The following is a 27,273-nucleotide window of genomic DNA, read 5'->3' as shown; positions in this document are numbered from 1 at the left end:
TCACAGGGAGATCCGAACCTGAGGTCACCAATGTCTGTCTAGACAGTCCCTAGGCTTTGATTGAAGAATGACCCAACTGGCGGCCAGTACTTTAGCTATCCACTGGTTTTTCTTGCTCTCCATTCCACCCAAGGGTCCTTTTAAGGGGAGCTTGGCAGTTTTCACAGAAAGATACTAAGGAAACTTGGAGAAAAGAATGCTGATGCAAATTAAAAAGCAGAGGAGCGATGACATTTGTAAGCTAACTTTAACATTTTGTCCCCAATGCTCTTGTCTGGAAGAGATCATGAGGGCACTCAACCTTCTGAGGTCTTTCCTTTGGGTTGGACACTGCAGAACAAACAGAAAATGAGCAAAGTGAGTCACAGCAGATGATGCCATGATCATGGCCAGGTGTGGCACGATTCTCAGTCAGCTCCTCTCTGAACTTGTGCGGAGCTCTGCTTTTCACTTCTTCTCTGCAAGCACTCTGATCCTTGGTGTTGCCCTTTCTCTCTAGCCTCCTGGAGAGGAAGGTTCTTGAGAACCCTTCTTAGTGACCATGCAGATAGGCCCTTTGCTGAGGTCCTGCTCACTGAGGGAGCCATGAGTGTGCTTTGAGCCACTAGGTAAAGTCAAGGTGTCATTCTGTGTATGAGAGAATCATTGTTGTTGTTAGGTGCAATCAAGTTAGTTCTGACCCACAGTGACCCTAGACACAACAGAACGAAATACTGCCCAGTCTTGCACCATCTTGACAATTGTTTCTATGCCAGAAGCCACTGTTGCAGGGTCCATCTATCTTATTGAGAGCCTTCTTTTTCACCATCCCTCTGCTTTTCCAAGCATCATGTCCTTCTCTGAGGACTGGAAAGTTGTTCCTGTCACAGGCAGCACTGTACTTCACGATGGATTTTGCAATGTCCACACCATGAATGAATGGTGACAATGAATACCACACCATTCCTCTTGATTGTGCTGTTCCCAGCATAGTAAATGATATGGTTTTCTGATTCAAAATAGCATGTTCAATACCAGTCTCATTAATGCCTAGGATATAATCAATTTTTAAAATTCCATTTCATTTTTGTCAATTTCTAATTTTCCTTAATTCATACTTCACCCCTTCCAAGATCCAAACATTAAAAGATTTTTGTAGCTGTTTCTCTTTACCTTGAGTCGTACCTTATCAGCAAATGATGATTCCCAAGCCTCCACTCTCACAGTCTTGACCCGAGTCACATCACCATGGTCCACTCCAAGAAGTCAACAGCTCTTCAGTCCCATTTCAAGTGCCCTCAGACTTGAGGGTCCCATCCTCCAGCACTATCTCTGACAATGTTCTGCTTCCATTCTTTAGGCCTTCAATAGGTGACAATGTTTCAAAGTAATTGTGCTTAGCTCTGTATAAGCAAAGCAGCTCCTCCCTCCAAAATGGGAAGCCGAGTCCTTCTTCGTTGTCTGTTCTTATCCTGAAAGCTCCACTGAAACCTGGTCACTTTGGGGATCAGTGACAGAACTTCCAGTATCACAGCAACACACAAGCCACCACAGTACAACCAATTGACGGAGAAGTTGTAGGAGAGAATCACTAGCTTTTCTTTATGTCCAGCTCTCAGCTGGAAATTTTTAGACCTGCCATGCAGTCTTTTGTATAAGCTTCTTCTTACTGGTTCCCCGGAAGACTTTCCTTGGCCTTTGGACTGGTCCCATAGCCTAGGAAGCTAAGCCTGCTTGTGGGGTCTGCGTACATAATTGGGATACTCGTAGCCTCAGAGAACATCTAGAAGGGAAGGTATGTACATCTTGATGCGTGAATTCTGCTGCATCCATTTTCAACGATGGTAGAAACTTGATTTTGAAAAGTGGCAGGGGTGGGGGAAATGTTTTTTTCTTTCCTTTCTAATTCTTGAAAGTTTGGGGGGCTAAATTTAAGATTTCTGGATAAATGATGTGACATTCAGATAATTAAGGCTGGTTCAGAAGTCTTTGCCTTGCTCCATTCCTTCTCAAGTATAATTTTTGCATTCAAATAATTTAAGCCACTTAAAACTTTTCCTTAAAATGTTTGATTGTTCATGCCACCATAGGAATTATTTTTCCCTTTGCCACATGGAGACAGAGTGATCCGAATTGCAGTTACTGTACTATATGACTTAATGTGCTCAACTCATTTTTCTGCAAGTTGCCTCAAAACAAAGAGGGGGTGCTTGCTTTGGCGGCACATATACTAAAATTGGAACGATACAGAGAAGATTAGCATGGCCCCTGCGCAAGGATGACACGCGAATTCATGAAGCGTTCCATATTAAAAAAAAAAAGAGGGGAAGATGCATCTCATTGTGTAACTTCAGTGATTTGCTACAAGACACACATTTCTGGCAACTCTTTTTTGCTTACTTTATGGGTCTTGCTTACTTATGGGTCTTGGTGGCCTGGCCATTACACAATAGGCTTCTAAATGCAAGGTCAGTAATTCGAAACCACTGGCCACTCCATGGGAGAAAGAGGGGGCTTTGCACTCTCCTGAAGAGTGACAGTCTCAGAAACCCACAAGAGTAGTTCTACCCTGTCCTATAGGGTTGGGTATGAGTCAGAATTGACTTGATACAGTGAGTTTGGTTTGTGGTTTTGAAGAAAATCATATTACAAACCTGGAAAAAAATAACCCAGGACTTACAGAAACAAGAACTTGTGGCAATTTTAGACTTATCGAATCCAAAGTCCTCATTTTACAAGTAAATGAATTGGTGGCAAAGCGAAGCCAATGGCATATCTGTGAACAAAGTAAACGGAAAGATTTACAAATGATATGATGCCTAGGATTGGCTTCAGAATGACTCAAGACTGAGGAGCCAAGGAACGAAAAGGAAGGTAGGGCTAGAAATGCAACAAGTTTGCACGGAAGTTGACCACTGTTGAAGGTGGGTGATGAGTACCTGCAGGCACGTTCCATTATTCTCTGGGCTTCTGTACATGTTGGAAGTGTTCACAATAAGGTGGGGGTGGGATGGGTGTTGTTTTTAATGTAGGACCCTTTCACTCTAACAAGCAGTTCCCTACTGTACCCTCCATAATATTTTGTAAGCAGTAGGTCCTTAAACAGGGATGTTGATTGACTGGTAAAGGAGGAAAACATCATGGTGGTTGTCACAGAGGATTCGGCCCCATAGTCAACTGCCTCCTACATAGTCAAGGTCAGCTGCTGCACAACAGTCAGCTATGACTAAAGCTGACCTTTCACTTCAACTCTGACATGAAAATAACACCCACGTTCATCCCTATCCACTTAGGGACTATGGTAGGTAGAATAATGCCCCCCTTTCAAAGATGCTCATGTCCTTCTTATACCCTGGAATCTGTGACTATATTACATTACATAGCAAAGGAAAATTAAGATTTCAGCTTCTGGTAGTTATATAATCTGTTGTCAATTTGAGAGGATTATGAGTGAAGGGGTGGAGTCTAGCCTGTCAATCCTGGTATAGTCAATGAGCCTCTGTGTCGGCATGGTCTTCCCCTGAGGATTCTGGGAATTCCTGTATTTCCTCCTTGGAGGGGGAGACACCCTCTTTCTCAGCTCACTCCCTGTGAGACATTTCTGAGGAGAAGTCACAAGGACCTACCCTGATGCAGCCAGAACCCTGGGGGCTGGAGCAGCCACATGAAGACCCCTGCCAGCACTGAGATGCTTCTGTTGCTTCTGGATCCACAAGACTTCCCACCCACTGGCCTGAGATCTTCCTGCATTCGGCATCATTGCATGTGCTTTCTGAGTCAGAAGAGGACTTTATAGACTGGTATCGGACATATGGGCTAATATCAGACTTATGGACTTGATTTGGACTGGGCTGGGATGTTTTCTCAGTATTCAAATGCTCTTGTATATAAGCCTCTTTCTTTTTTTTTAACACTTTGTTTTATTTTTTTATTTTAAACATTTTATTAGGGGCTCATACAACTGTTATCGCAATCCATACACACATCAATTGTGTAAAGCGCATTTGTACATCATTCTCAAAACATTTTCTCTCCACTTAAACCCCTGGCATTAGGTCCTCATTTTTCCCCTCCCTCCCTGCTCTCCCCTCCCTCATGAGCCCTTGATAGTTTATAAATTGGTATTTTGTCATATCTATAAACCTCTTTCTTATACACATATGAGTATCCATGAATTTGTTTCTCTAGTCTACGCAGACTAACACACAGGTAGAATTAAATTGTCTAATTAAATGACCTTGAGATGGAGAGACTATCCTGGATTTTTCAAGTGGATCCAATGTCCCCACAACGAACTTCTAATGTAGAAGGAGGTAGGCAAGTCAGTATTTGAATGACGTGATATAAGGATTCAACTGCCATTGCTGGCTTTGAAGGCAGAGAATGGGGACCATAATTCAAATGATATGGAAAAAATGGGAAAGGAAAAGGCGTCTCCCCTGGAGTCTCCAGAAGGAATATAGTCCTATAACCCCATGATTTCAGCCCACTGAAGACCACTTCAGAACTCTGGCATCTAGAACTATAAGATTTGCATTGCTTTAAGCCAGTAGCAATAGAAAACCAACGCAGCGGCTAAGTTACATTCATACTAAATATCATTTTTATTTTAATTTGTATGTGTGTGTGTGTTATCTGTTGGCACCATAGGCTTGCATGTCATTTTTATGCACTGCCACTACATCCCGAAGCTGAGCTGGCAAAACCACCAATCACTTATGGGAGATGGATGCGGCAGCCTGCTTCCATAACGATTTACAGCTTTGGAAAGGGAACCCTACACGGCACCTCTGTCCTACAGGGTCACTATGAATTAGAATTGACTTGCTGTCAATGGGAATCTTTATATTCCATGTCTCTTTTCCCACGTTTGTCACAAGTCCTATATCTTTTGTCAGAATGGAGGTAGTCTCAACACAGGGGAAATTGTTGGGACTCAGGGTTCCTGATGAATCATTTGTCACGACACAAACATGTCGTGACTTTTTCTGACAGATGAAAGCTCCTCTCTGTGAAGCTTGCTTTTTGTTTTGTCTGCTGCCTCCATATCTGTGGCCATTATATCTGAGAAGAAAATACCAAGAATATCCTATTGATCAAAACAAACATCAGACTCCATCTTCAAGATATGTCCTGGCCCAAACCGATGGTCCTAAGAGTAAGGATGGGAGGCTCTGTGTTCCTCAAGCCCTTACTGCTCAAATGTGCACGGTTACGTCAGAAAGCGCTGCTCCAAAGCCATGGACACCTGTATGAAACCAAAAACAGCAAATTGGGAAGCCATGTCTTCTTGACAGATGTTTCCATCTCTTTAATCCTTCCCACAAAGAAATCTGCACTCCTCAATTTACATCGTGTTTTGACATCCTCCAGGGATGCAAACTGTGCTCCTTTGTCATGCTCTTTGAGTGGAGCCAGGAAAAAGAAGCCTCAGGGGCCATATGGGGACTCTATATAGATGTACCCCATCCAGCCACATTCTCTTAACACCGCCCTCGCTACCCTCATAGAATGAGCAGGCACATTGTCATGATGGGAGAAAAATATGCTGGTGCAAATTTCTGGGCTTTTTTCGCACCAGTACAATTTTCAATTTTCTTAAAATTTCTTCCTAAGAAGCCCCCATGGTTCTCTTGTATCCTTTGAGAAAAACTACCAGGACAAACCCTTTGGAATATCAAAAACAATAACCCCAACCTCCCAAGCTGACCTCTCCTGTTTTGATTGAACCTTTCTTTCCTTTCCTTTCCTTTTTCTTAAGGTGCCTTAACAAGACTAGAGGGAGCCCTAGTGGTGTAGTGGTTAAGCCTTGGGCTGTGATCTGCAAGGTCACCAATGAAAAACCAAGAGCTGCTATTTGGGAGAAAGATGGGGCTTTCTACTTCCATACACAGTTACAGTCTCAGAAACCCACAGGGGCAGTTCTAGTCTGTCCTATAGGGCCACTATGAGTCAGCATCGACCAGAAAGCAGTGAGTTTGGTTTGATCTGTGTGTGTGACAAGACGTTGACAAGTGTATTACTGAAAGAAGTTTTCTACAGCTATTCACTGATCACAAACACATGTTCAAGCACACTTTGTTTGGAGTAAGCCCTTATGTGTCAATGTCTGAATAAGAATCCTAGTAAGAATTCTTTTTGTTGTAAGTCTTAGTATCAACCTCTGAAGTGAAGTGTTAGAAGGCACATGTGCCACAAAAATATATGTATAGATATATACACGCATATAATATACATATTCTAATTTAAGTAGACATTTTAATAAGTACCCATTAAGTGGCATAAATATAACAAAAACATTGAGATGAAACAGTGTTCTATATGCTTCCACAAATCTCAGATAGCTTTAATAAACTAAAGTAAAATGGAATTTTGGGGAAATTATATTCAATATCTTTTTTGTAGTTCAATAATAGCTGATGTGTCATGAATATCTACTATGTGTCCCATGTGTTACTAAATCCTCGCCACTTATTCTCTCATTTGCTCAACATCGTAGTCCTGTAAATAAGTAGGATTAGTACATCAATTTTGCATATGAACACATAACTGTAATTTAAAAATAATTAATTAACTGTGGGTGAGTGTGCAGAATCTGACCTCAGGAACTCAGGCTCGGAATTAAAGTATTGCTGGTTTTCTTTTTTAAATTTTATTTTAGTGTGTTAGGTGGAAATTTGCAGTCAATTGGGTTACAATTTAACATTTTTTATACAAATTGCCCTGTGAAAATGATTACATTTTTCACAAGGTGTTGGTCTTCTCATTATTTATATTCTATTTTTTGTTTCCATTTATATAGCTTACTTGCCCTTTCTTGTGTTCTCATCGTTGTCTTTGGGTTAAAGTTGACCATTTGTTCTCATAGAGTCTATGATTTAAGAGAGCAAGGTACGCTCAAGCAAGCGTGTTTTTTAATGGAACTGTCTGTTAGTTGGGGGAAAGTGATCTGTCAGAGTGCCTAGAGTTCCCAGATCATAGAGCCTAGCAGGATGATCATCTGTGGGGTTGCCTTGTTTCTATAGGCCCTGCAGGCTTGGCCATTCTGAGAAATTTGAGTTTTATTCTATAATTTCCTGCCATCCTATAGATTTGTTACTCTGGTTCGCTGTAATTATCGAGAAACGTGACTAACCATGGAGCCCTGTGCACAACAGAAAAAAAACAGCGCCCTGTTCTGCGCCATCCTGTGTTTGAGGCCATGGTCGCAGCCACTGTGTCCACCCATCTTCCCATCTTTGTTTGATGCTCCTCTACTTTGCAAGCATGATGTCTTTCTGCAGGGACTGGTCTCTCTTGACGTATATCCAAAACACATGAGACGAAGTCTCCCCATCTGTGCCTCCAAGGAGCATCCCTGGCTGTACATCTTCTAAGAAAGACTGATCTGTCCTTTTGGCTGTCCACAGTAATTTCAATATTCTTCACCAACTGATCTAGGGGCTGCTTTGTTCTAGAGAGGAAAAAGCACCCACGCATCTGCAAGTACTTACAGGAGGCCCATCCGACAGATATCCAAGTTCAGAAAGGTGGATCTGGTCTCCACAGAAGTGCTTCCTTGCTTACCAGCAATGCACTTCAGTATCCATACTGTATTCAGAGCACCGTGCAGATCTAAACACATGACCCATGAGACAAATGCTGGACTTCCTTTTTAGCCTAATGGTTCCCTACGCTTTCTGTGCTTAAGACAGTGGCCAAGATAAGGCGAGGATTGTATGGTTGTGCTGTAGGAGATTTGCTAGACAGTAATAGAACAAACAAAAGCTTTTGTTTGTTTAAAACAGCGGTTCTCAACCAGTGGGTCGCGACCCCTTTGGGGACGAACGACCCTTTCACAGGGGTCGCCTGATTTATAACAGTAGCAAAATTACAGTTATGGAGTAGCAACGAAAATAATTTTATGGTTGGGGGGGGGTCACCACAACATGAGGAACTGTATGAAAGGGTCGTGGCATTAGGAAGGTTGAGAACCACTGGTTTAAACAAACAAAAGTGTTAAATCTAGGTGTTAAATCTTAACCTAACTATACCTGCAACAATCCACTTTTCAATGTCCTCTGCATGATAACAAGGCGAGTCACATCCCTGGTCTATGGTCAGAGGGGATTCCCTCAAGGCTTAGTCCACACTTTTTTTAAAAAAACGGAAGCATCTTTTCAATGGGTCACAGGGGAAATGAAATAAGATATTACATTTTAACCTAACTAATATCTACTCCAATCCACTGTAGAAACTCTCTGTCTGATAACAAGGGCCTTCCCGTCCCGTGGCTATGCTCCGAGGGAACTCACTGGAGGCTTCATCGGTATGGGCGCCTGCAAATGGACTTAAGGCTTCTACTGTCACCTTAGCCTTCGGCAAGCGAGGTGCTCACAATGGAAACTCTGGTAGTCTTTATTGCTGTTGCTGTCGTCATCGTTGTTCGTTGTTTGTCTGTTTTTCTGTCTATGAAATCCATGATAGGGAAATCTATAGAGACAATAACTGGATGAATGGTTTCTTGGGAGTGTGGCCCGAGAGGTTGGGGAGAAATGGGGAGGTTAAATTGATGAGTAAAAGATTGAAGAAAATGTTCTAGAATTTATTGTGGTAATGATTGTACAAATCTTCTTGATGTGATTGAAATATTGAATTGTATGATGTAAGGATTATGTCTCAATAGAACTGTTAAGATATTTTAAAATAAGGTGAAAGAAGATACTATAGTGGATGTTAAGACATCATTTTTTTCTCTTTTTTTGAGTGTGATTTTTAAATTAAATAATCATTTTATTAGGGGCTCATACAACTCATCACAATCCATACATATGTCATTTGTGTCCAGCACATGAGTACATATGTTGACTTCATCATTCTCACAACACCCGCTTTCCACTTGAGCCCTTGTTGTCAGCTCATTTTCTCCCTCCCTCCCTGCTCCTCCCTCCCCCAAGACACCATTTTTTTAAATTGGAAAGACTTTTTAAAGAAAAAGTCTAGAAACAAAACCTTTTTGCTTGCAACCAGCAGTTTGTTACAAAGAAATAAATGTATTCGCTTTTCTGTCTCTTCAGCATACTGCGCAATGATGAATATTGGCAGAGAATACCAGTTCAGTCCCAGTCTAGCCATCTCTAAAATGAGGAGAATGAGCTAGACTAATTTTAGGGACCGGTTCGTCACAGATATGTCCTGCTTCCAAGTCTACAATTTGAGGAGACCCTGTCTTTGAAACCATAACAAATCACTGCCGTGTACACATTGGAAGAGTCGACTTCGGAAAACAGATTGCAGTATCAGATCCCTTCCAAGAGGCTTCCGTGAGGCATTTGAGTAATCCCTCGCTTTCGGAAGAATCCCAGCAAATCATCCACAAAAATCCACATGCCACATGGGAAAGAGCAGCTCCTTTGCTTCCTTCCTGGCCTGGGCTTCCGGCATGCATGCAGAAGGAATGTGTTCATACAAGAGCATGCCAGACCACACCCCCATTCTTCACTGCTCCCTGGGACTCTTGCCCCCACTGTCCTTGCTGGTCTCCCACACCTCATACAACCTCCTCCTTCTCCCCTGATGAGGTGAATGCTCCCATCAGACCAAAGTTCTGTTTGTGCGGCTCCCCGGAGTGCCGAGCCTCCCCTCTATCACCTCGAGCAGAAAGTCCAAGGTCCAGGTTACTGACCCTGGCTCTGAAGAGTCCTGGTGGCGTGTTCCTGACCCCTCTGTTCCTAATGTGTGACTACTACCTTCAGAGTTACCTAGAGGTGTTCTAAATTCATTACCTGGAACCATGGTACATCATTTTGGCATTACGTAGTTGTCAAAAAGGTCCCCTTCATCTACGCACAAACTCTAGGAAGTCATATTTCAGGTTTACTATCTTGACCTTCTAAATGGAGAAAAGATAAACACTGTCAAGGATTTCATTTTACTTGGATCCACAATCAATGTTCATGGAAGCAGCAGTCAAGAAATCGAATGATGTATTGCATTAGGCAAGTCTGCTGCACAAGACCTCTTTAAAGTATTAAAGAGCAAAGACGTCCCTGAGGACTAAAGTATACCTGACCCACGGCAAGGTATTTTCAGTCACCTCATATGTATATGAAAACTAGACAATGAATATGGAAGAACTGATGCCTAAAAATTATGGTTTTGGCAAAGAATAATGAAAGTACCATGGACTTCCAGAAGAACAAATGAACCTGCCTTGGACAAAGTGCAACCAGAATCCTCCTTAGAGGCAAGGATGGTGTGACTTTCCCACATGTTCTTTGGCTATGTTATCAGGTGAGACCAGTTACTAGAGAAGGACATCATGCTTGGTTACGACCATGGCCAGCAAAAAAGAAGACGGTCAAGGACATGACTGATACAGTGACTGCAACAATAGGCTCAAATATAACCACCCATGGTGAGGATGGCCCAAGACCTGGCACTGTTTCTTTCTGTTGTACGTAGGGTTGCTATGAGTCAGAATTGTCCCGACAGCACATGACAATAGCACCTTGACCGTCTTGTATCCTGAAATCTCCAAGTGGAGCCAGTGTGTGTTTGTGTGTGCGTGTGGTGGCGGTAGTTGTTGTGGTTGGGTCAATGGGCCTATTTTGAATTGTCCAAGATCCCCATACTGAACTAGAGAGGCAAGTCCAAAACACGGAGCTTATGAGAAAGCTGAGAATCTGAAACCAAGAAGATCATTTGCGAATACCAGGAGATCATACGTAGAAGATTCCACCTAGAGTCAGAAGCCAGACTGAAGCAAGATTGAAAGGACATGATAAGAAGGAATGGGGTTAAGTATCAGCCTTCAAAGGCAATCGTGTTGAATTACGCTTGGATCTCCTTTACTTGTTTATAAGGTGTATGGTTCTGAAAAAGATCCCCCCACCTACTTAACATCTTTCGCTGTTTTTCCACTGCCTACTGAATAAAGCTCACCATCCTGATGCTGGAGTATAAGGTACTCCACAGTGTGCTCCCTTCTTCATCTTTCATTGTCTCTTTTTGGCCTTCCTGGACAATTTCGAATCCTCTTACCTGCCAATGTCTTTCCATTCTTGAAGTCTTCTTAGTACTCTCTCTCTTGTTTAATTGCCACTGCTACCTCTTGTCTGTCTGATAAACCCCTCCTCTGATCTAACACCTCTCTTCTGTGAGACTTTTCCTGAGTATCTATCTTGAATAAGTTTGCCTTCCGATGGACCCGTGACATCCTGCCCTGTCTCCAATGGCTTTGTAGTTGGTTTTATATATTTCTTCTTCTCGCATAGATTGGGAGCAGCTTGAAGGCAGCCTGGTCCCTGGACCCCAAGCTCTGTCCATATCCCTTGAAGGACACACTTAGCCACGCCCTTGTGCAGAGTGGACATTTAGGACTCTTGTTCGATTATCCTATGCAGGAAACAATTATTAAGTGATATAAGAGTAAAGTAGACCAGACTGAATCAGATGAGATGAGATATTTCTGGAAAGACAGGAACATAGGCACGAAAATAAGGGTCTCGGCCTCTGTCCTCAGGAAGGTGTGTGACATCTTTCTGCATGCTCCTTCTGCCTGTGAGATGGCTCAGCTAACTCTCTTTCTGTTTTGTCCACATCCCCAAGGGCCAGGGTATCAAGTGGGCCTGAGTGGATGATAGACTTAGTAGTACCTTTGTAGCAGAGAAACACTCATTTATTCCTCACGAATGTGCCCCTGCGCTCAGTCAATTGTTTGAGGCCCTCCCATAGGTCAAATGGGTCACCACCACTTCCTCCATCAATGATTATGATGTTGGTCAGAGATATTAAGTTTCATATTAAAAAAATGTGCTCACGCAGAACCTGTATATAGAGCAATAGGCAGGCCTTTGAACTGAACAAAGGGCTCTTTTGTGGTTTGGCGCCGTTGGACTGGTTTTACTCACAGGAACCCTATGTGGTGCAACTGAACAGTACCCTGCCTGCTACTGTGCCACCCTCAAAGGGCTAGTGTCTTTGGGTCCATTACTGCAGACACTATGTCCATGCAGCTCATTCTAGGTCTTCCTCATTTTCAAGTCTCATTTCAAGTCTTATCTAACATGGTGTTAGAACCATATTAATCCAATGAGCAATTCCCCCCCCCCCTATATCTGAAAGCCATGAAAAAAATCCAACGAGAGTATAGAAAAGTCCTTCATAAATCCCATGTTTCTTGGGGGTGGGATGGGAGGCACCACGAAAACAAACACAAAAATCCAATCCAACAAAACAACAAAAAGAAGACGAAGACGACAAAGCGAAGACAAGAAAAAACTTGACTATGGGGATGATATTTTTTTGTTTTATATTTAACCATTGATATAGTTGTATGATTGCTTCAAAACAATGAATAAGTTCCAAGGACCAATGGGTTTCCTGTATGTAGCTTTATAGAATGCAACCCGATCAACTGAAAAAAATGACAATCTAACATATTTGCGGCATATTCAATTTCATTTGGTTATTGGAACTTAATAGAGCTCATGTTAAGTGCACATATGCCCTTGGCTACATAAAATGTATGCTTATAAAGAATAGAATCAAATGTTCTGCTATGCAAATGCTCCAGATTTCTCTTAATTAATAGGAATGTAAAGGAAAAAGCCAAAATCAAATCTCGAATGGTGCCTATAACCAGGACCCAACAGACACATTTTCTTGGCAGCAATTTATAAACCACACACTTATTCCTACTGTGAAAAGATTCATTTCCCATTCTCCTTAGAGAAATTTCAGTAGTCTCTGGCCTGGTTTCTTGGGTGCTTGTGGCAGTTACATAATCTCCTGTCAACTTGTGTGAAGAAGTGGAGTCAAGCGTGTCTATTAGGTCACAGCCTGATCCCCCCTTGTGGGCGTGGCCTTCTCCTGAGGATTATGGGAACTCCTGTCTTCCTCCCTGGAGGTGGGACACACACTCTCTCTGTTCCACATTCTGTGGACAAGCCACATGAAGCTATACTGATAGCAGCCAGAGCCCTGGAGCTGCATGGAGAGCTGTGCTAGCGCTGAGATGCTTCCACAAGACTTTCCACCTACCAGCCTGTGATATTTCTGCATTCAGCATCATTGCTTGTGCGATGTGAGTCTAAAGAGGAATTTATGGACTACTATCAGACATATGGGCTAATATTGGATTTATGGACTTGATCTGGACTGGGCTGGGATGTGTTCTTGATATTCACTTGCTCTTTGATATAAAGCTCTCTCGCACACATATTAATATCTCTGAATTTGTTTCTCTAGTCTACCCAGACTAACACAGTGCTAGAAAAACAGAGCATGGGTCTCTACAGCTCTTCAAAAATAATTGACTTCATTTGGGCCAAGGTTCTGTTTCCCAACTGGAGAAATGACAATCTTTTTGCTCCCCAGGGTTATGTATGATTGAGAGTCTCCATGAGCTTTGCTGTTCAGTTCTATGAATGTTATTTGGTGTAGACCAGGTCATATTGTAGCAGCAAATTAACCCTCACATCTCAATAGTTTAAGATGATAAAAGTTATTTTCCACTCACTCAAAGTGCCATGCAAACAATCCTAGTAAAATGAATCTCCAGGGTGGGCATGCTTCAGTGGTGACTCAGAAATTCTAAGATCCTTGAATTTCTGGTTGTCATCTCTTAAATGCTTGGCTTCTGAGGCCACCATGGAAGAGGAAGAAAAATGTAGATGATGCCATCCCCAATGCTAAGCATTTTGACCTGGGAGTGACATAATTCACTTTCATTCACATTCCATTGAAAAAAATACTAAGAACATGAGCCCATGTAGGTGTAGGAGGTAACTGGGATATGTAGTCATTGGCTAAGAAGGTAATTCCCATTCAACACTGTGTAAAGGGAGTGCCCATAGTCACTGATACCTGTCTGTTTCAGGTTCTTCAATCTATAGTTTATCTAGTATTCATTTCACAAGCATTTATTGGGTGTCTCTTGTGTGCCAGCCTCTAAGCTAGATAGTGGACATTTAAAGGCAAACCAGTCAGAGTCTCTGATCTTTTTTTTTTGTTGTTGTTTTGTTTTTTGTTTTTTGAGGTTTTTATTTTTATTTATTTATTTATTATTTTTTTTTTTTAGTTTTTTTTTTTTTAATTTTTTAAACATTTTATTAGGGGCTCATACAACTGTTATCCCAATCCATACACACATCAATTGTGTAAAGCGTATTTGTACATCATTTCTCAAAACATTTTCTCTCCATTTAAACCCCCGACATTAGGTCCTCATTTTTCCCCTCCCTCCCCGCTCCCCTCTCCCACATGAGCCCTTGATAGTTAATAAATGGGTATTTTGTCATATCTTGCCCTGTCCGACCTCTCCCTTCACCCACCCTTCGGTTGTCTGTCCCCCAGGGAGGAGGTCACACACAGTTCCATGTAATCGGTTCCCTCTTTCCTACCCATTCTCCCTTTACCCTCCCTGTTTTGCCACTCACACCACTGGTCCTGTAGGGCTCATCCATCCTGGATTCCCTGTATTTTCAGTTCCCATCTGTACCAGTGTACCTCCTCTGGTCTAGCCAGTCTTGCAAGATAGAATTCGAGTCATGGTAGTGGGAGCGGGGAGGAAACCTTTAGGAACTAGAGGAAGGTTGTATTTCTCATCATTGTTACATCGCACCCTGACTGGCTCATCTCCTCCCCGAGACCCCTCTGCAAGGGGATCTCCAGTGGCCTACTAATGGGCTTTCAGAGTCTCTGATCTTAAGGAGCTTGAGCACACAGTCCAGTGGTAGACATGGTCACACAAGGACACCTGTTTCCTCCTTCCTGGCAACTTAATAATAAGATCATGTCTACTTATCCAAGGACAGAGACTAGCCTTGACGAGCTCATACGCTTTCGATTCTTTTGTCCTTTATTAGCAGAAGGTCAAGTGATTCAAGAAGAATTTGGATTATTGATCATCCCTTGGCTCTATTTGGCGGTATCAGGGGAAAAATAGAGTTAAAAATCAAGGTAGTACAACTGAAGAGTGTTGATGTTAGCCCAGTCCGAGTTCAGCTAACTCTCTCAGACTTTTCCCACTTTTGTTCTCTTAATATATGAAGGCAAGATTTCACTATAACTAATTTTAAAACAAAAAACCTTATATTACATAATCATCTATTTAAAAACTTTCTTGTGGGTTTTCATAGCTCCGAATAAACTCTAACCTTTTTACTCTAGCCTGTAAGCTCTTTGCAACTTTATATCCTGATGGCCTTTTTTAAAAAAGAGTCATTTTACTGGGGGTTCTTACAACTCTTATTACAATCCATACATACATCTATTGTGTCAAGCACATTTGTACATATGTTGCCATCATCATTCTCTAAACATTTTCTTTCTACTTCAGCCCTTGGTATCAGCTCACTTTTCCCCTCCCACGCCCCCACCTTTCCTAATGAACCCTTGATAATTCATAAATTATTATTTTTTCATGTCTTACCCCTATTGCTGCCTCCCTTCACCCACTTTTTGGTTGTCCATCACCCAGGAGGGGGTTCTATGTCTATCATTGTGCTCGGTTCCCCCTTTCTCCCCCAATCTTTCCCTTACCATCCTGGTATGGCTACTCTCATTGTTGGTCCTGAGGGGCTCATCCGCCCTGGATTCCCTGCATTTCCAGCTCTTATATGTACCCATGTACATGCTCTGTTGTAGCCAGATTTGTAAGGTAGAATTGCGGTCATGATAGTGGGCGTAGGGGGGAAAGCATTAAAAGGCTAGAGGAAAGTTGTATGTTTCATTGGTGCTATACTGTACCCTGACTGGCTCGTCTCTTCCTTGTGAGGCTTCTGTGAGGGGATGTCCAATTATCTACAGATGGGCTTTGGATCTCCACTCCACACTCCTCTTCATTCACATCAATACAATTTTTTGTTTTGGGTCTTTGATGCTTGATCCCTGATCCCATGGACACCTCATGATCACACAGGCTGGTATGCTTCTTCCATGTGGGCTTTGTTGCTTCTGAGCTTGTTTAACTTCAAGCCTTTAAGACCCCAGATGCTATATCTTTTTCTAGCCGGGTACCATCAACTTTATTCACCACATTTGCTTATGCACCCATTTTGTCTTCAGCAATCATGTCAGGAAGGTGAGCATCACAGAATGCCGGGTTATTAGAACAAAGTGTTTTTGCATTGAGGGAGCACTTGAGTAGAGGCCCAATGTCCATCTGCTACCTTAATACTTAACATGTAAATATATGTACATAGATCTATTTTCCTAGCATTATATAAAACATATTTCCATATGTACATGCCTGTATTTATTTTTTTTAAAGTACATGCCTGTATTTAGACCTCTATAAATGTCCGTTGCCTCCTAGTTCTTTCCTCTATCTCCTTTTAATTTCCTCTGTCCTACTATCATGTTCGACCTTCATTCAGCTTTCAGTAATTCCTCTTGGCTACATTGTACTTGATCAAGCCCCACCAGGCATCCTACGCCCTCCTGATGCTCTTATCACACTTGGTCTTGCTGGTCCTAAAACATGCCAAGTTTAGGTTACCTTCTGACTAGAATTCCCTTTCCTCTAATCTTTGCCTAACCGACATGTTCTTGCCACTCAAGTCTCAGCTCAAATGTTATTATTTCAGAGAGGCCTCCCTTGGCCACCCAGTTTCTTCCAGTTACATCACCTTGTTTTTGCGTTCTACACAGCACTTACATCTATCTGCAATGACTTTGTTTGTTTATTTTTATGTCATTATGGGTTGTCTTCCCCCACTTAAATGGCAGCTCCATACCAACAGAGATCTTGATTGTGTTGTTCATTGCTATTCCCTAATAACTAGAATTGTGGGGTGTAATAGAATCTTTGTCATATCAATGTTGCATGAATGTATGCATGTATGAATAAATGGAAATGGTGATTTTACTGTCTTGTCACTAATGTCACTGTCTTTACTCACTCTATTACCATCACTGTCACTGCCAGTATCTCCACAATTCTTTCTCCTTGTGCGCCTTGGATAAAGGATCCCTGGTGGCACAGTAGTTGAAAGCACTCTACTACTAAGCAACAGACTGGTGGTTCAAATACACCAGTTGCTCAGCGGAACAACGATATAGGAGTATGGCCCCATAAAGATTGACAGACTTGGAAACCTTATGGGGCAACTCTACTAAGTCTTAAAAAATTGTTATGAGTTGGAATCAACTTGATTGGCACCAGGTAGGTAGGTATGGTCACTCAAATATTTGTAGTATCCTCAGTATCTGTAAGGAGCTCCAACTGCTTACTGGGTAGCAAATGTCACCCAAAGGTCCGCCTCAAATTGTTAAACTAACTGTACTGGAATGGAAACTCATTAATCTCCTCTCTATAACCCCTCTCACATCCACCTGAATGCTTCCTGACCAAACCAAAAAACTGAACTCACTCTCATTGTTGTTCTAGATGTCAAATCAGTTAGAAGCCTCAAGGTCAATGCTATCCGTGACTACTTTGTATACCTTGTTCCCTATACTCAATTGATGTACACCTCCTGTTAATCCCACTTCAATAATCGCTCCTCCAAGAAGCTCTGGTGATGCAGTCAATGAAGTGTTCGGTTGCTAAAGGAAAGGTTGGCAGTTTGAGCCTACAAGGTACTCCACAGGGGAATGATTAGGCAGCCTGCTTCTGTAACAATTGTAGCCTTCAAAACCCATTGGGACAACTCTATTCCGCCCTACTAGATCACTATGAGTTGGAATTGACTCAATGACAGTGGGTTTGGTTTTACTATCTCTCAAACCTATCCATATCCACCATTTCCCCTCCATTCTTGGTGACATGGCCACAGTTCAGATTTCATTGCCATTGACCTAAAGTCATGATTTTTATTGCAAAGTCCTTGCTCAAAATTTTCAGTGAATCTCTACTTTCTAGGGAAACAAAGATCTTAATTCTTCAGCATACAACAACAACAACCATTAAAGGGCTGCCAAAATGCCTTTCCAATATTATTGGTGGTGTAGCATTGGGCTCTTAACTGCAAGCTTGGCAGTTTGAACCCAGCATCTCCTCCATGAGAGCAAGAGTAGACTTTTTGCTTCTGTGACAATTTACTACCTCTGAAACTCAAAGGGGCAGTTCTATTCTGCCCTATAAGGGTGCTCTGATTCAGAGTTGACTTAATGTCACTGGATTTTTTCTTTCTGCTTATGCTACCTAAAACAAAGTCCTCAATACACCATGAGATTTATTGCCTCCATGCTTTCATTTCATTATTTAATCATGTATTTATTTAGGTGTTCAGTCTTGTGGTTTTGCTGACATCACTCTTTCTGTCTGAAATGCCCTTCTTGTCATCCTTCTACTTCTAAACCTACTATTTTTGGATATCTAGCTCAAATGCCACCTCCTCGGAGAAATCTTCTCTAGTACCTTATCTGTAAATGATTTATCCCTCCACGGAATGCCCATAGCCCATACGCTCTGGCTGTAAGGGTGAAGATAAAGTGCTTAGTACACAGCTCTTTTCCACCACTGGATCAGAACTACCTTGAGAATAGATTAGTGTCTTATTCTCTTCGTTGGTCTCCGCTTGGCACATGTCATATATTCAAAAAACACTTTATGAATGAGTAAATTACTGAACAAATTTGTTCCTTTGTTTTTCCGCCTGCATTAGAAATAGCAGCATGAGGATGGAGGGCGAGGCTTGAAGAGACAAGCATTCCAGGTACTGGGAGGGGTCACGAACCGATTAGGAGGAAAAGACAGAAAATCTACACAAAGCTGACACTGTCAATTCCTATTCATAATGACCCTCCAGGACAGGGTCGAACCACCCCTATGGGTTTCCAAGACTTAACTCTTTACGGGAGTAGGAAACTTCATCTATCTCCGGTAGAATAGCTGCTGATTTCAAACTGCTGCTCTGAGGGTTAACATCCAAGCATAGAATCTTCTACGTCACCACAGCTCCTTGTTGGACCTGACAACAATCCTGTATTACTGCCCAATGCCCTCATTTTATTGACTTGGAGCATTGAATAAAGTCAGGTTTCAAATAGTATTTTCTTTAATCAATAGGCAAGTTTGTAAGCCATATTTCAGAATGTCATCAATAATGACTGAAGTGGTTTTTAAAGAGTGCTTGGGTTTAAACTTGGGTTACATTAAGTTATATGAAAAGTTCACATCAAAAGAATACATCATTTTCAGCAATGGTGAATAAATGAAGCATTACTCTAATAGATTAAACTGTGTATTTGTTTATCTAATTTATCTCTCCATCCCTTCCATCCTCCGTGTGTTCTGCATAGTGAAAGAAAAAGAAAACATGCATTTCAATCTTTTAATGCAATGTCAAGCCGTTACCTAGGTTGCCATGGGACAGTGTCCTCAGCACATTTGTCAGAGTTGTTATCCATCAACCTATCTCTTCTAGGCAGAAATGTGATTACTTCTTGGAACACTGTCAACAAGTTTGAACTGCAGAAAGTTGATCTTGTTTGAAATTATTCATAGAGGGTTGTGTTACTGGAAATATGAACACTTAAAAAATAACTATATCCTCATTGTATTTTGGTTATAAATCACAAATCAGTACTTGGAAATGTTGATCTTTCTTTTTTGTGCTGGACCTCAGATATACTGATTTCTATTGATCATGATGGTCATTGGTTTTAGTCCATGGTGTTTCATCATTTGAAGACTATGCAGGGCTTTATTTGTTTATTTATGAATATATAATAAACACCCATGAATTGAACACATAACCCAATCCTAGAACTAGTTATGGACTACCAAGAACATATTTCTATCTATGTGGTCCACCCCATCTCATCACCATATCTCCTACTCACTGAAGTTTGATCACATGTACGTGTTTGCCAAAACAATATCTTTGTTAGTTTATCACATTAAAACGATATCAAAATTAACAAGAGCTAAAGAACTTGTGGTTTTTTTGAATTTAACTTTATGACATATGCATTCATATTATTTTCAATAACTGAAACTCACTACTTTTTTTTCCTTCTTTTAAATAAACATCCCTATTTTTTCTTCTTATTGTGATTAGGTGACAGTTTATAGAGCAAATTGGTCTTCTGTTGAATAATTAGTATACAGTCTGATCCATGGCGTTGATTGCAATACTCACAATATAACAACACTCTTCCCACTTCCTCTTCATGTTTCCTATTTCCCTTCTTCCTTTGTTCCTATTGCTTCCTCCCTGGTGCTATTGTTCACCTTGTAGGTTTGTCTGTGGCTTGACAGAAAGTTGAGCTGTGCGGGGAAGTTCAGGTCCAGGCCTGAGTGGTGTCTAAGGGTTTCATCAGTTTCTATAAGGCCAGTAAACTTGATCTCTCTTTTTTTTTTTTTGGTTTACTTATATAAAACATTTTATTAGGGACTCATACAACTGTTATCGCAATCCATACACACATCAATTGTGTAAAGCGCATTTGTACATCATTCTCAAAACATTTTCTCTCCACTTAAACCCCCGACATTAGGTCCTCATTTTTCCCCTCCCTCCCCACTCCCCTCGCCTTCATGAGCCCTTGATAGTTTATAAATTGGTATTTTGTCATATCTTGCCCTGTCCGACGTCTCCCTTCACCTACTTTTCGGTTGTCCGTCCCCCAGGGAGGAGGTCACATATAGTTCCTTGTAATCGGTTACCTCTTTCCTACCCACTCTCCCTTTACCCTCCCTGTTTTGCCATTCACACCACTGGTCCTGTAGGGATCATCTGCCCTGGATTCCCTATATTTTCAGTTTCTATCTGTATCAGTGTACATCCTCTGGTCTAGCCAGACTTGCAAGGTCGAATTCGAGCCATGGTAGTGGGAGCGGGGAGGAAACATTTAGGAATTAGAGGAAAGTTGTATTTCTCATCGTTGCTACATCGCCCCCTGACTGGCTCATCTCCTCCCTGAGACCCCTCTGCAAGGGGATCTCCAGTGGCCTACTCATGGGCTTTGGATCTCCACTCTGCACTCCCCCCATCATTCACTTTGGCAAGATTTTTTGTTCTGATGATGCCTTATACCTGATCCCTTCGACACCTCGTGGTTGCATAGGCTGGCGTGCTTCTCCCATGTGGGCTTTGTTGCTTCTGAGCTTGATGGCCACTTGATTACCTTCAAGCCTTTAAGACGGGCACCATCAGCTTTCTTCGCCACATTTGCTTATGCACCCGCTTTGTCTTCAGCAATTGTGCTGGAAGGGTGGGCATCACAGAATGCCAGGTTGTTAGAACAAAGTGTTCTTGCATCGAGGGAGGACATGAGCAGAGGCCCGAAGTTAATCTACTATGTCAGTGTATTGCCATATAAGTATATGTACTGTATACACTCTAGTATAATCCGACCCGAATATCAGCCAAGGCACCTAATTTTACCACAAAAACTGCATTAAAAATGTGCTCAAAAACTCGGCTTATACATGAGTATATACGGTACATAGGCCAATACCTCTATTTTAATGAATTAATGTATTTCCATATGTACATACCTATGCTTAAACATCTACCCATAGATTTGCTTCCTAGATCTTTCCTCTGTTCCCTTTTTCCTTCCTCCTGCCCACCATCATGCTTGCCCTTCCGCCTCTTAGTAATTCCTCTCATTAAAGCGCTTTCTTATATGGGTGTCACTGAATTTGTTTCTCTAATCAACTTAGCCTAACATAAATACCCATGCTCATTAGTGAGTAATTATGTTTCTACAAATTTAGATGGCATCTGTGGAAGGTATATGTGATTTGTAAATCTTCTTCATTTTTTGCTATAAAAATATAAGTGAATGAGCTGATGTCTTGGGGAAAGGGGGAGGTACTTTCTTGCTCTCAAAATATTCAACCCTATTAATGAACACCGATGTTAGATAGTTAGGTTTTGACATGGAGACATATTTGTATTATAGTTCCTCAGGATGTCAGCAAGATTTATTGCCTCAGAATCCATAGCCCTGAAAGGCAGTGCTTCCTCCACCCTCATGAGAAGTCCTGCTGTGACTAAATCCTTCCGTTCTCTGAGTTTCAGTTTGCTAATTTTTAAAATAGGGATATGGGTCCTGCCTCTGGCTCCCTCAAAGTCGGTGTAGAGTCTATGTAACATAATAGAAATGGAAGCATCTAGCCATGAAGAAGGGACATACATGAAGAAGCTAATAAATGGGTGCAAAGCACAGCCACACAGCCCCTGAGGAACCCCCCAAATAGACTTCAGGCTAGGAGGGGCAGCTCCCAGAATTCCCCCAGGACTAGTGGGGAGATAGTCATAAAGGTCAGCAGACAGACCTGGAATTATGTATTTTATTGTCATTTTCAATCTTTTGATTTCTTTTTCTTTGATCTCTGTTATTGTTGGTTTGCCTACTTAAATAAGAAAGGCATGGGAATCAAGCTCCAGGAGAAAGCAATGGGACCAATAGTCCCCAGGGACTTGGGAGGAGAAGGAGAAGCGGGAAGGGAGCAGTGAGCAAACAACGCCATAGACAAGAGAATAACTAGGGAATTAAAATCAACACCAAGGAGGACATAGCGATCCTGGGGGTGTTGGAGCAACAGCAATCTAGCTGAGAAGAAGTACTAAGAGGCAGAAGTAGGGCGAGCCTGATGGTGGGGCAGGAGGAAGGTAAAAGGAAACAGAGGAACGGTCTAGGAAGCAAAGCTATGGAAAGAGGTATAAGCATAGGTGTGTTCATATGTTACATTAGTTGATAAAAATAGAGTATTGGCCCATGCACATATAGTTATATGGCAATATACTGAGGTAGTGGATGGATGTCAGGCCTCTGCTTATACCCTCCCTCAATGCAAGAATACTTTGTTCTAACAAACTGGCATTCTGTGATGCTTACCTTCCTGGCACAATCGCTGAAGACAAAATGGGTGCATAAGCAAATGTAGTGCAGGAAGCAGATGGCGCTGGCTATTAAAAGATATAGTGTCTGGGGTCTTAAAGGCTTGAAGGTAAACAAGTGGCCTTCTAGCAGAGAAGCAACAAGCCCACATGGACGAAGCACACCAACCTGTGTGATCATGAGAGGTCATCGGGTTAGGGTAACAGGCATCAGAAGACCGCAAACAAACAAAGCCACATTGTTGAGAACAAGGGAAGTGAGAGCAGAGACCCAAAACCCATCTGTAGACAATGGGACATCCCTTCACAAAAGGGTCACAAGGAGGGGAGGAGTCAACTAGTGCACAGTATAGCACCATGAAACACATAACATCCCTCTGGTTCCTTGAGGCTTCCTCACCCCCCACTATTATGACCCGGTGCTGCCTCTCACTTCGGAATAGACCAGAGCATGTTCACAAGTACAGATAGGAGATAAGAGCTCACACACATGGAATCCAGGAACAGGAATGGGAGTAGCAATACCAGGACGGTAGGGGTAAGGTGAAGAGAGGAGGAAAGGAAGGGGGAACCAATCGCAATGAGTGACACATAACCACACACACCCTCTCCAGGGGGAGGAACAACAGAAACCGTGGGGGAAGGGAGACAGTGGTCTGTGTAAGATATGAACATAATAATCATTTATAATTTATCAAGAGGTCACGAGGGTGCGAAAGGGAGGGAATAAAGAGGAGCTGATACCAAGGGCTCAAAAGAAAGTAAATGTCTAGAAAACAATGATGGCAACATATGTACGAATATGCTTGATACATTTGATGTATGAATTGTTATAAGAGTTGTAGGAACCCCCAATAAAAATGATCTTTTAATTAAAAAAAGAAGCTAGTGATATCATTACCACTTCCCATGCCATTATCAATAGTTGATGCCCCAGTCTTAAGAGGGGAGAAAGTCTCCCAAGGTTGTCTATAGACATGTCCACATCTCAAATTATGACAACAACAATGATAATGCATATTATCAGATGAGTGTTTATTATGTATGTGCATTTTCATTATACATATTTCATCTCATATAATTCCTATAACATTCTCATGAGATGAGTGCATGCATTACTCACATTTTACAGGTAAGGACATTGAGGTAAAGAGAGGTTAATTAGCTTACTCTAGGACAGGGCTAAGATTTGAACCCAGGTAGCCTGTCTTGGATTCTGTGTCCTTAATGTTCTACTTCAGTAGGGTTTGATCACCTATTCAATGCTGTTTAAAACCCCTTCAATTAAGGAAAATATCAAAAAAGAAAGAAAAAAAGAAAAAAGAAACAAAATGAGCAGTGGTTACCATGAGTGAAGGAGAAAGAATTGTTGTTTAAGGGGTATTGAGATTATGTTAATGGTGGTAGAATAATTTGGAAAAGGATATCAATAATGATTATACAAATGAAGAGGATAATCAAGGGTGTTGAATTATACATATAGAAGTTGTGGATGGAGAATGTTTTGTGGTGTATATTATTTTTGTCACAATTAGAATAAAAATAATTCCATGACTAACAATGAGTACAAGGAAGAAGAAAATGTTCTAGAATTGACTGTGGTGATAATTGTACAACTCTTCTTGATATGATTTAATTGTATGATTGAATCAAGTGACATGTGGATGAAGTGCTAATAAACCTGTTGAAAAGGCAAAAATGAAGGCCTTCACATGTGGAGAACATCTGGACAGTTTGCAGAATATTTGCATAACTATCATCTATGCATAACTATGCCTTACTCACTCTACAGAGAGAGTAACATCGTTTTAGTATCTTACTGCCTCAACTCCCTCAGCTCTCTTTCCACTTATGTGAGTTGTGGGAATCTTGCCAGAAATTTCCTGCTCTTTCCCTCATTGCCCCTCTTTGCTTTCCTTTTATATAGAGAGGAAGATCTATGCCATAAAGTTACATCCCTGATGAAAATCCCCTAAAACTGTTAGTGTCATCTTTGGTCTCTGTCCTCATTGTGTAGTGCTGCTGTCACAGACATGCCCTAACAAGCAGAAACGTATGTCTGCACAGTCTAGAAGGCTGAACGTCCAAATTCAGGGCGCCCTGAGAAGAGTTTATCTTCTTTCTCTCACAGCTCCGGAGGAAAGGTTCTTGTCATCAATCTTCTAGGTCTAAGAGTTTCCCAGCACGGGGACTCCAAGTCCAGAGTACATGCTGCTCCCCTAGCTCTATTTTCTTTTCTCACACACCCCCCACCTGAAATAAAAACTGTATTTACACAACACACAGTTACCCAAGGATTAATCAGGCGATGAGAGGTGGTGACAGTCAGGAGGGGCCACAGGGATGGCCGCAGTGAGGCCAAGGATGCTCGCCTTGAGGAGTGATTCCATCTGTTTCCCGGAAATGTCCTCCAAGCATTCCAGGTCTTCCACCTGGTCAGACAGGAGCCATGGGGAATGCCCGAGCTCTACTTTCTTGGTGGTAGGAGATCTATATTTCTTTCATCATGAAAACCAAAATTTGTGCCAAATTCAAGAATTTACTATTAATTAAGATGTTATTGCTTCTTTTGAGAATGACGAGGGCAATGAATGTACAAGTATGCTTTACACAATTGATGTATACATGGACTGTGATAAGAGTCGGAGGAGTCCCTAATAAAACAAATTTTAAAAAGATGTTATTGCTTCTTGTGATTCTTAAAAACTAGAACTGAGGGGAAAAAACCAGATCAATATTTGAATACCAGGTACCAGGAGATATATTCGTTTGCTCCAGCAATGAAACCACACATGGAATACAGCAGCAATTGGGTCATTATCTGGTTAAGTATGATAGTCCAGGGAACTACTGTGGAATAGACCATCAATTGCTCATATGTATAGGATAAAGCTGAAGAAAATTAAAACAAGTCCACAGAAACCAAGATTCGACCTTGAGTGTATTAACCTGATTTTGAGAACATCTTAGGAAGACTCTAGAAGAATCAATGTATTTGAATTGTGGTGCTGGAGGAGAATATTGAAAGTCCCATGAACTATTAAAAGGAAGACGTGTGGTCAGAGTGCTCCTTAGAGGCAAAGATGGCAAGACTTCATCTTACATACTTTGGACACATTATCAGGAGAGACCAGGCCCTGGAGAAGGATGTCATGCTTGGTGAAGGATGTCATGCTTGGGCAGCAAACAAGAGGAAGGTCCTAGAGGAGATGGATTAACACAGTGGTTGCATTAATGGGCTTGGGCATAGGAACCATTGTGAGGCTGGTGCAGGACTGGGCAGGGTTTCGTTCTGTGGTGCAGAGGGTCACTGACTTCATGGCACCTAACACCAACTGTCAGTCTCCCATATCCATCTGGTTTTCCACAGGCCAGATCGGCAAGTTGAATGGTGAGAATCATTTTCCCTGTAGCCTTGAAGTCCTTGATGGTGGCACTAATTTCTGCAATCCCTCAGGAAAAGTGGTTTATTATTTTCCTAAGTAGGGGCAGTTCTAATGTCAGCAATTCAATGTGGGGGTTCTGTCAATTGCTAAAGCATTCTGGAACTAGGAAAATCACTACAGGACTGGCTCAAGGACTCATTAGACCTGCTGGTCTCAACCTGTGAGTTGCGACCGCTTTGGGGGTTGAACGACCCTTTCACTGGGGTCGCCCAATTCGTAACAGTAGCAAAATGACAGTTATGAGGTAGCAACAAAAATAATTTTATAGTTGGGGGTTACTGCAACATGAGGAACTGTATTAAACGTTTGGGGCCTTAGGACGGTTGAGAACCACTGGACTAGACCCACTTATAAGTCTCCATTAATAATTTGACTATCATCCTTCAAGGGTAAGAAAGGTTGTCCTACTGGAATTTCACTGGGAAAAACATGTCCTATTTCAGGGCCAGTGAGTGCTTTAATGTGGCTTTTCTAGCCAAGTCTCTAACTTCCACTGAATGAGACCTTTCCTGCATGGGGCTGGTAAGAAGGGAGGAGGGGAGATAGGATTTACCTGTGAGTAATTGGGAGCAGGATTCCGTAGAGTAACATCTTGCTGTGTATAACATGAACCTTCTGAAAAGCAGGAGAAGGGACCTCATTACCAGTAAGAGCCAGGAGGGGAGCTTGTCCTCTGGATCGGAGATCCTTGGATAATGAACCTCCTGGATCCAAAAGACAGCTAGGCCACCAGAGGAGCAGCAGCAGAACCTGGAGCCAGAGCATGAACAAGAGTAATGGACTTCCTGATCCAGGAAGCAAGGTAAGAGGAGTGTTTTTGTGCTGGAGGCTGCTTTGCAGAATGGGATGCCTCTGGGCACTTCATCCAGGGAGCTGAGCTTACTGACTCAAGGAGTTTGAGCAGAATACCTCTGGGCTGAAGCTTACAGCAGAGTGGTATGCCCGTTGGGGCATTTATTAGCAGACCTGAGACTTTGTAACATGTCCTGGTAAAGAGCTAACCTGAGCATTTCTCATAGGCACTACAACTTGCTAGCTTCCTCAATAAACCCTTCAATCATGAA

The 27,273-nt window shown here is 41.9% G+C and overlaps 1 non-coding gene across 1 annotated transcript; it reads left to right on the top strand.

Annotated features, from left to right (window-relative positions):
• The first annotated feature begins 2,185 nt into the window (after window positions 1-2,185).
• On the top strand, window positions 2,186-2,292 carry LOC115873976. The gene has a single exon (XR_004048732.1). It is a non-coding gene; the product is annotated as a U6 spliceosomal RNA (small nuclear RNA).
• The last annotated feature ends 24,981 nt before the right edge of the window (window positions 2,293-27,273 follow it).

Source organism: Echinops telfairi, unplaced genomic scaffold (genome assembly GCF_000313985.2).
Source record: "Echinops telfairi isolate 266 unplaced genomic scaffold, ASM31398v2 ScPeMD7_7472;HRSCAF=8510, whole genome shotgun sequence".
NCBI lineage: Eukaryota > Metazoa > Chordata > Mammalia > Afrosoricida > Tenrecidae > Echinops > Echinops telfairi.
Note: the sequence above shows the minus strand (reverse complement) of the source record. Positions and strands in the feature narration are given on the sequence as shown.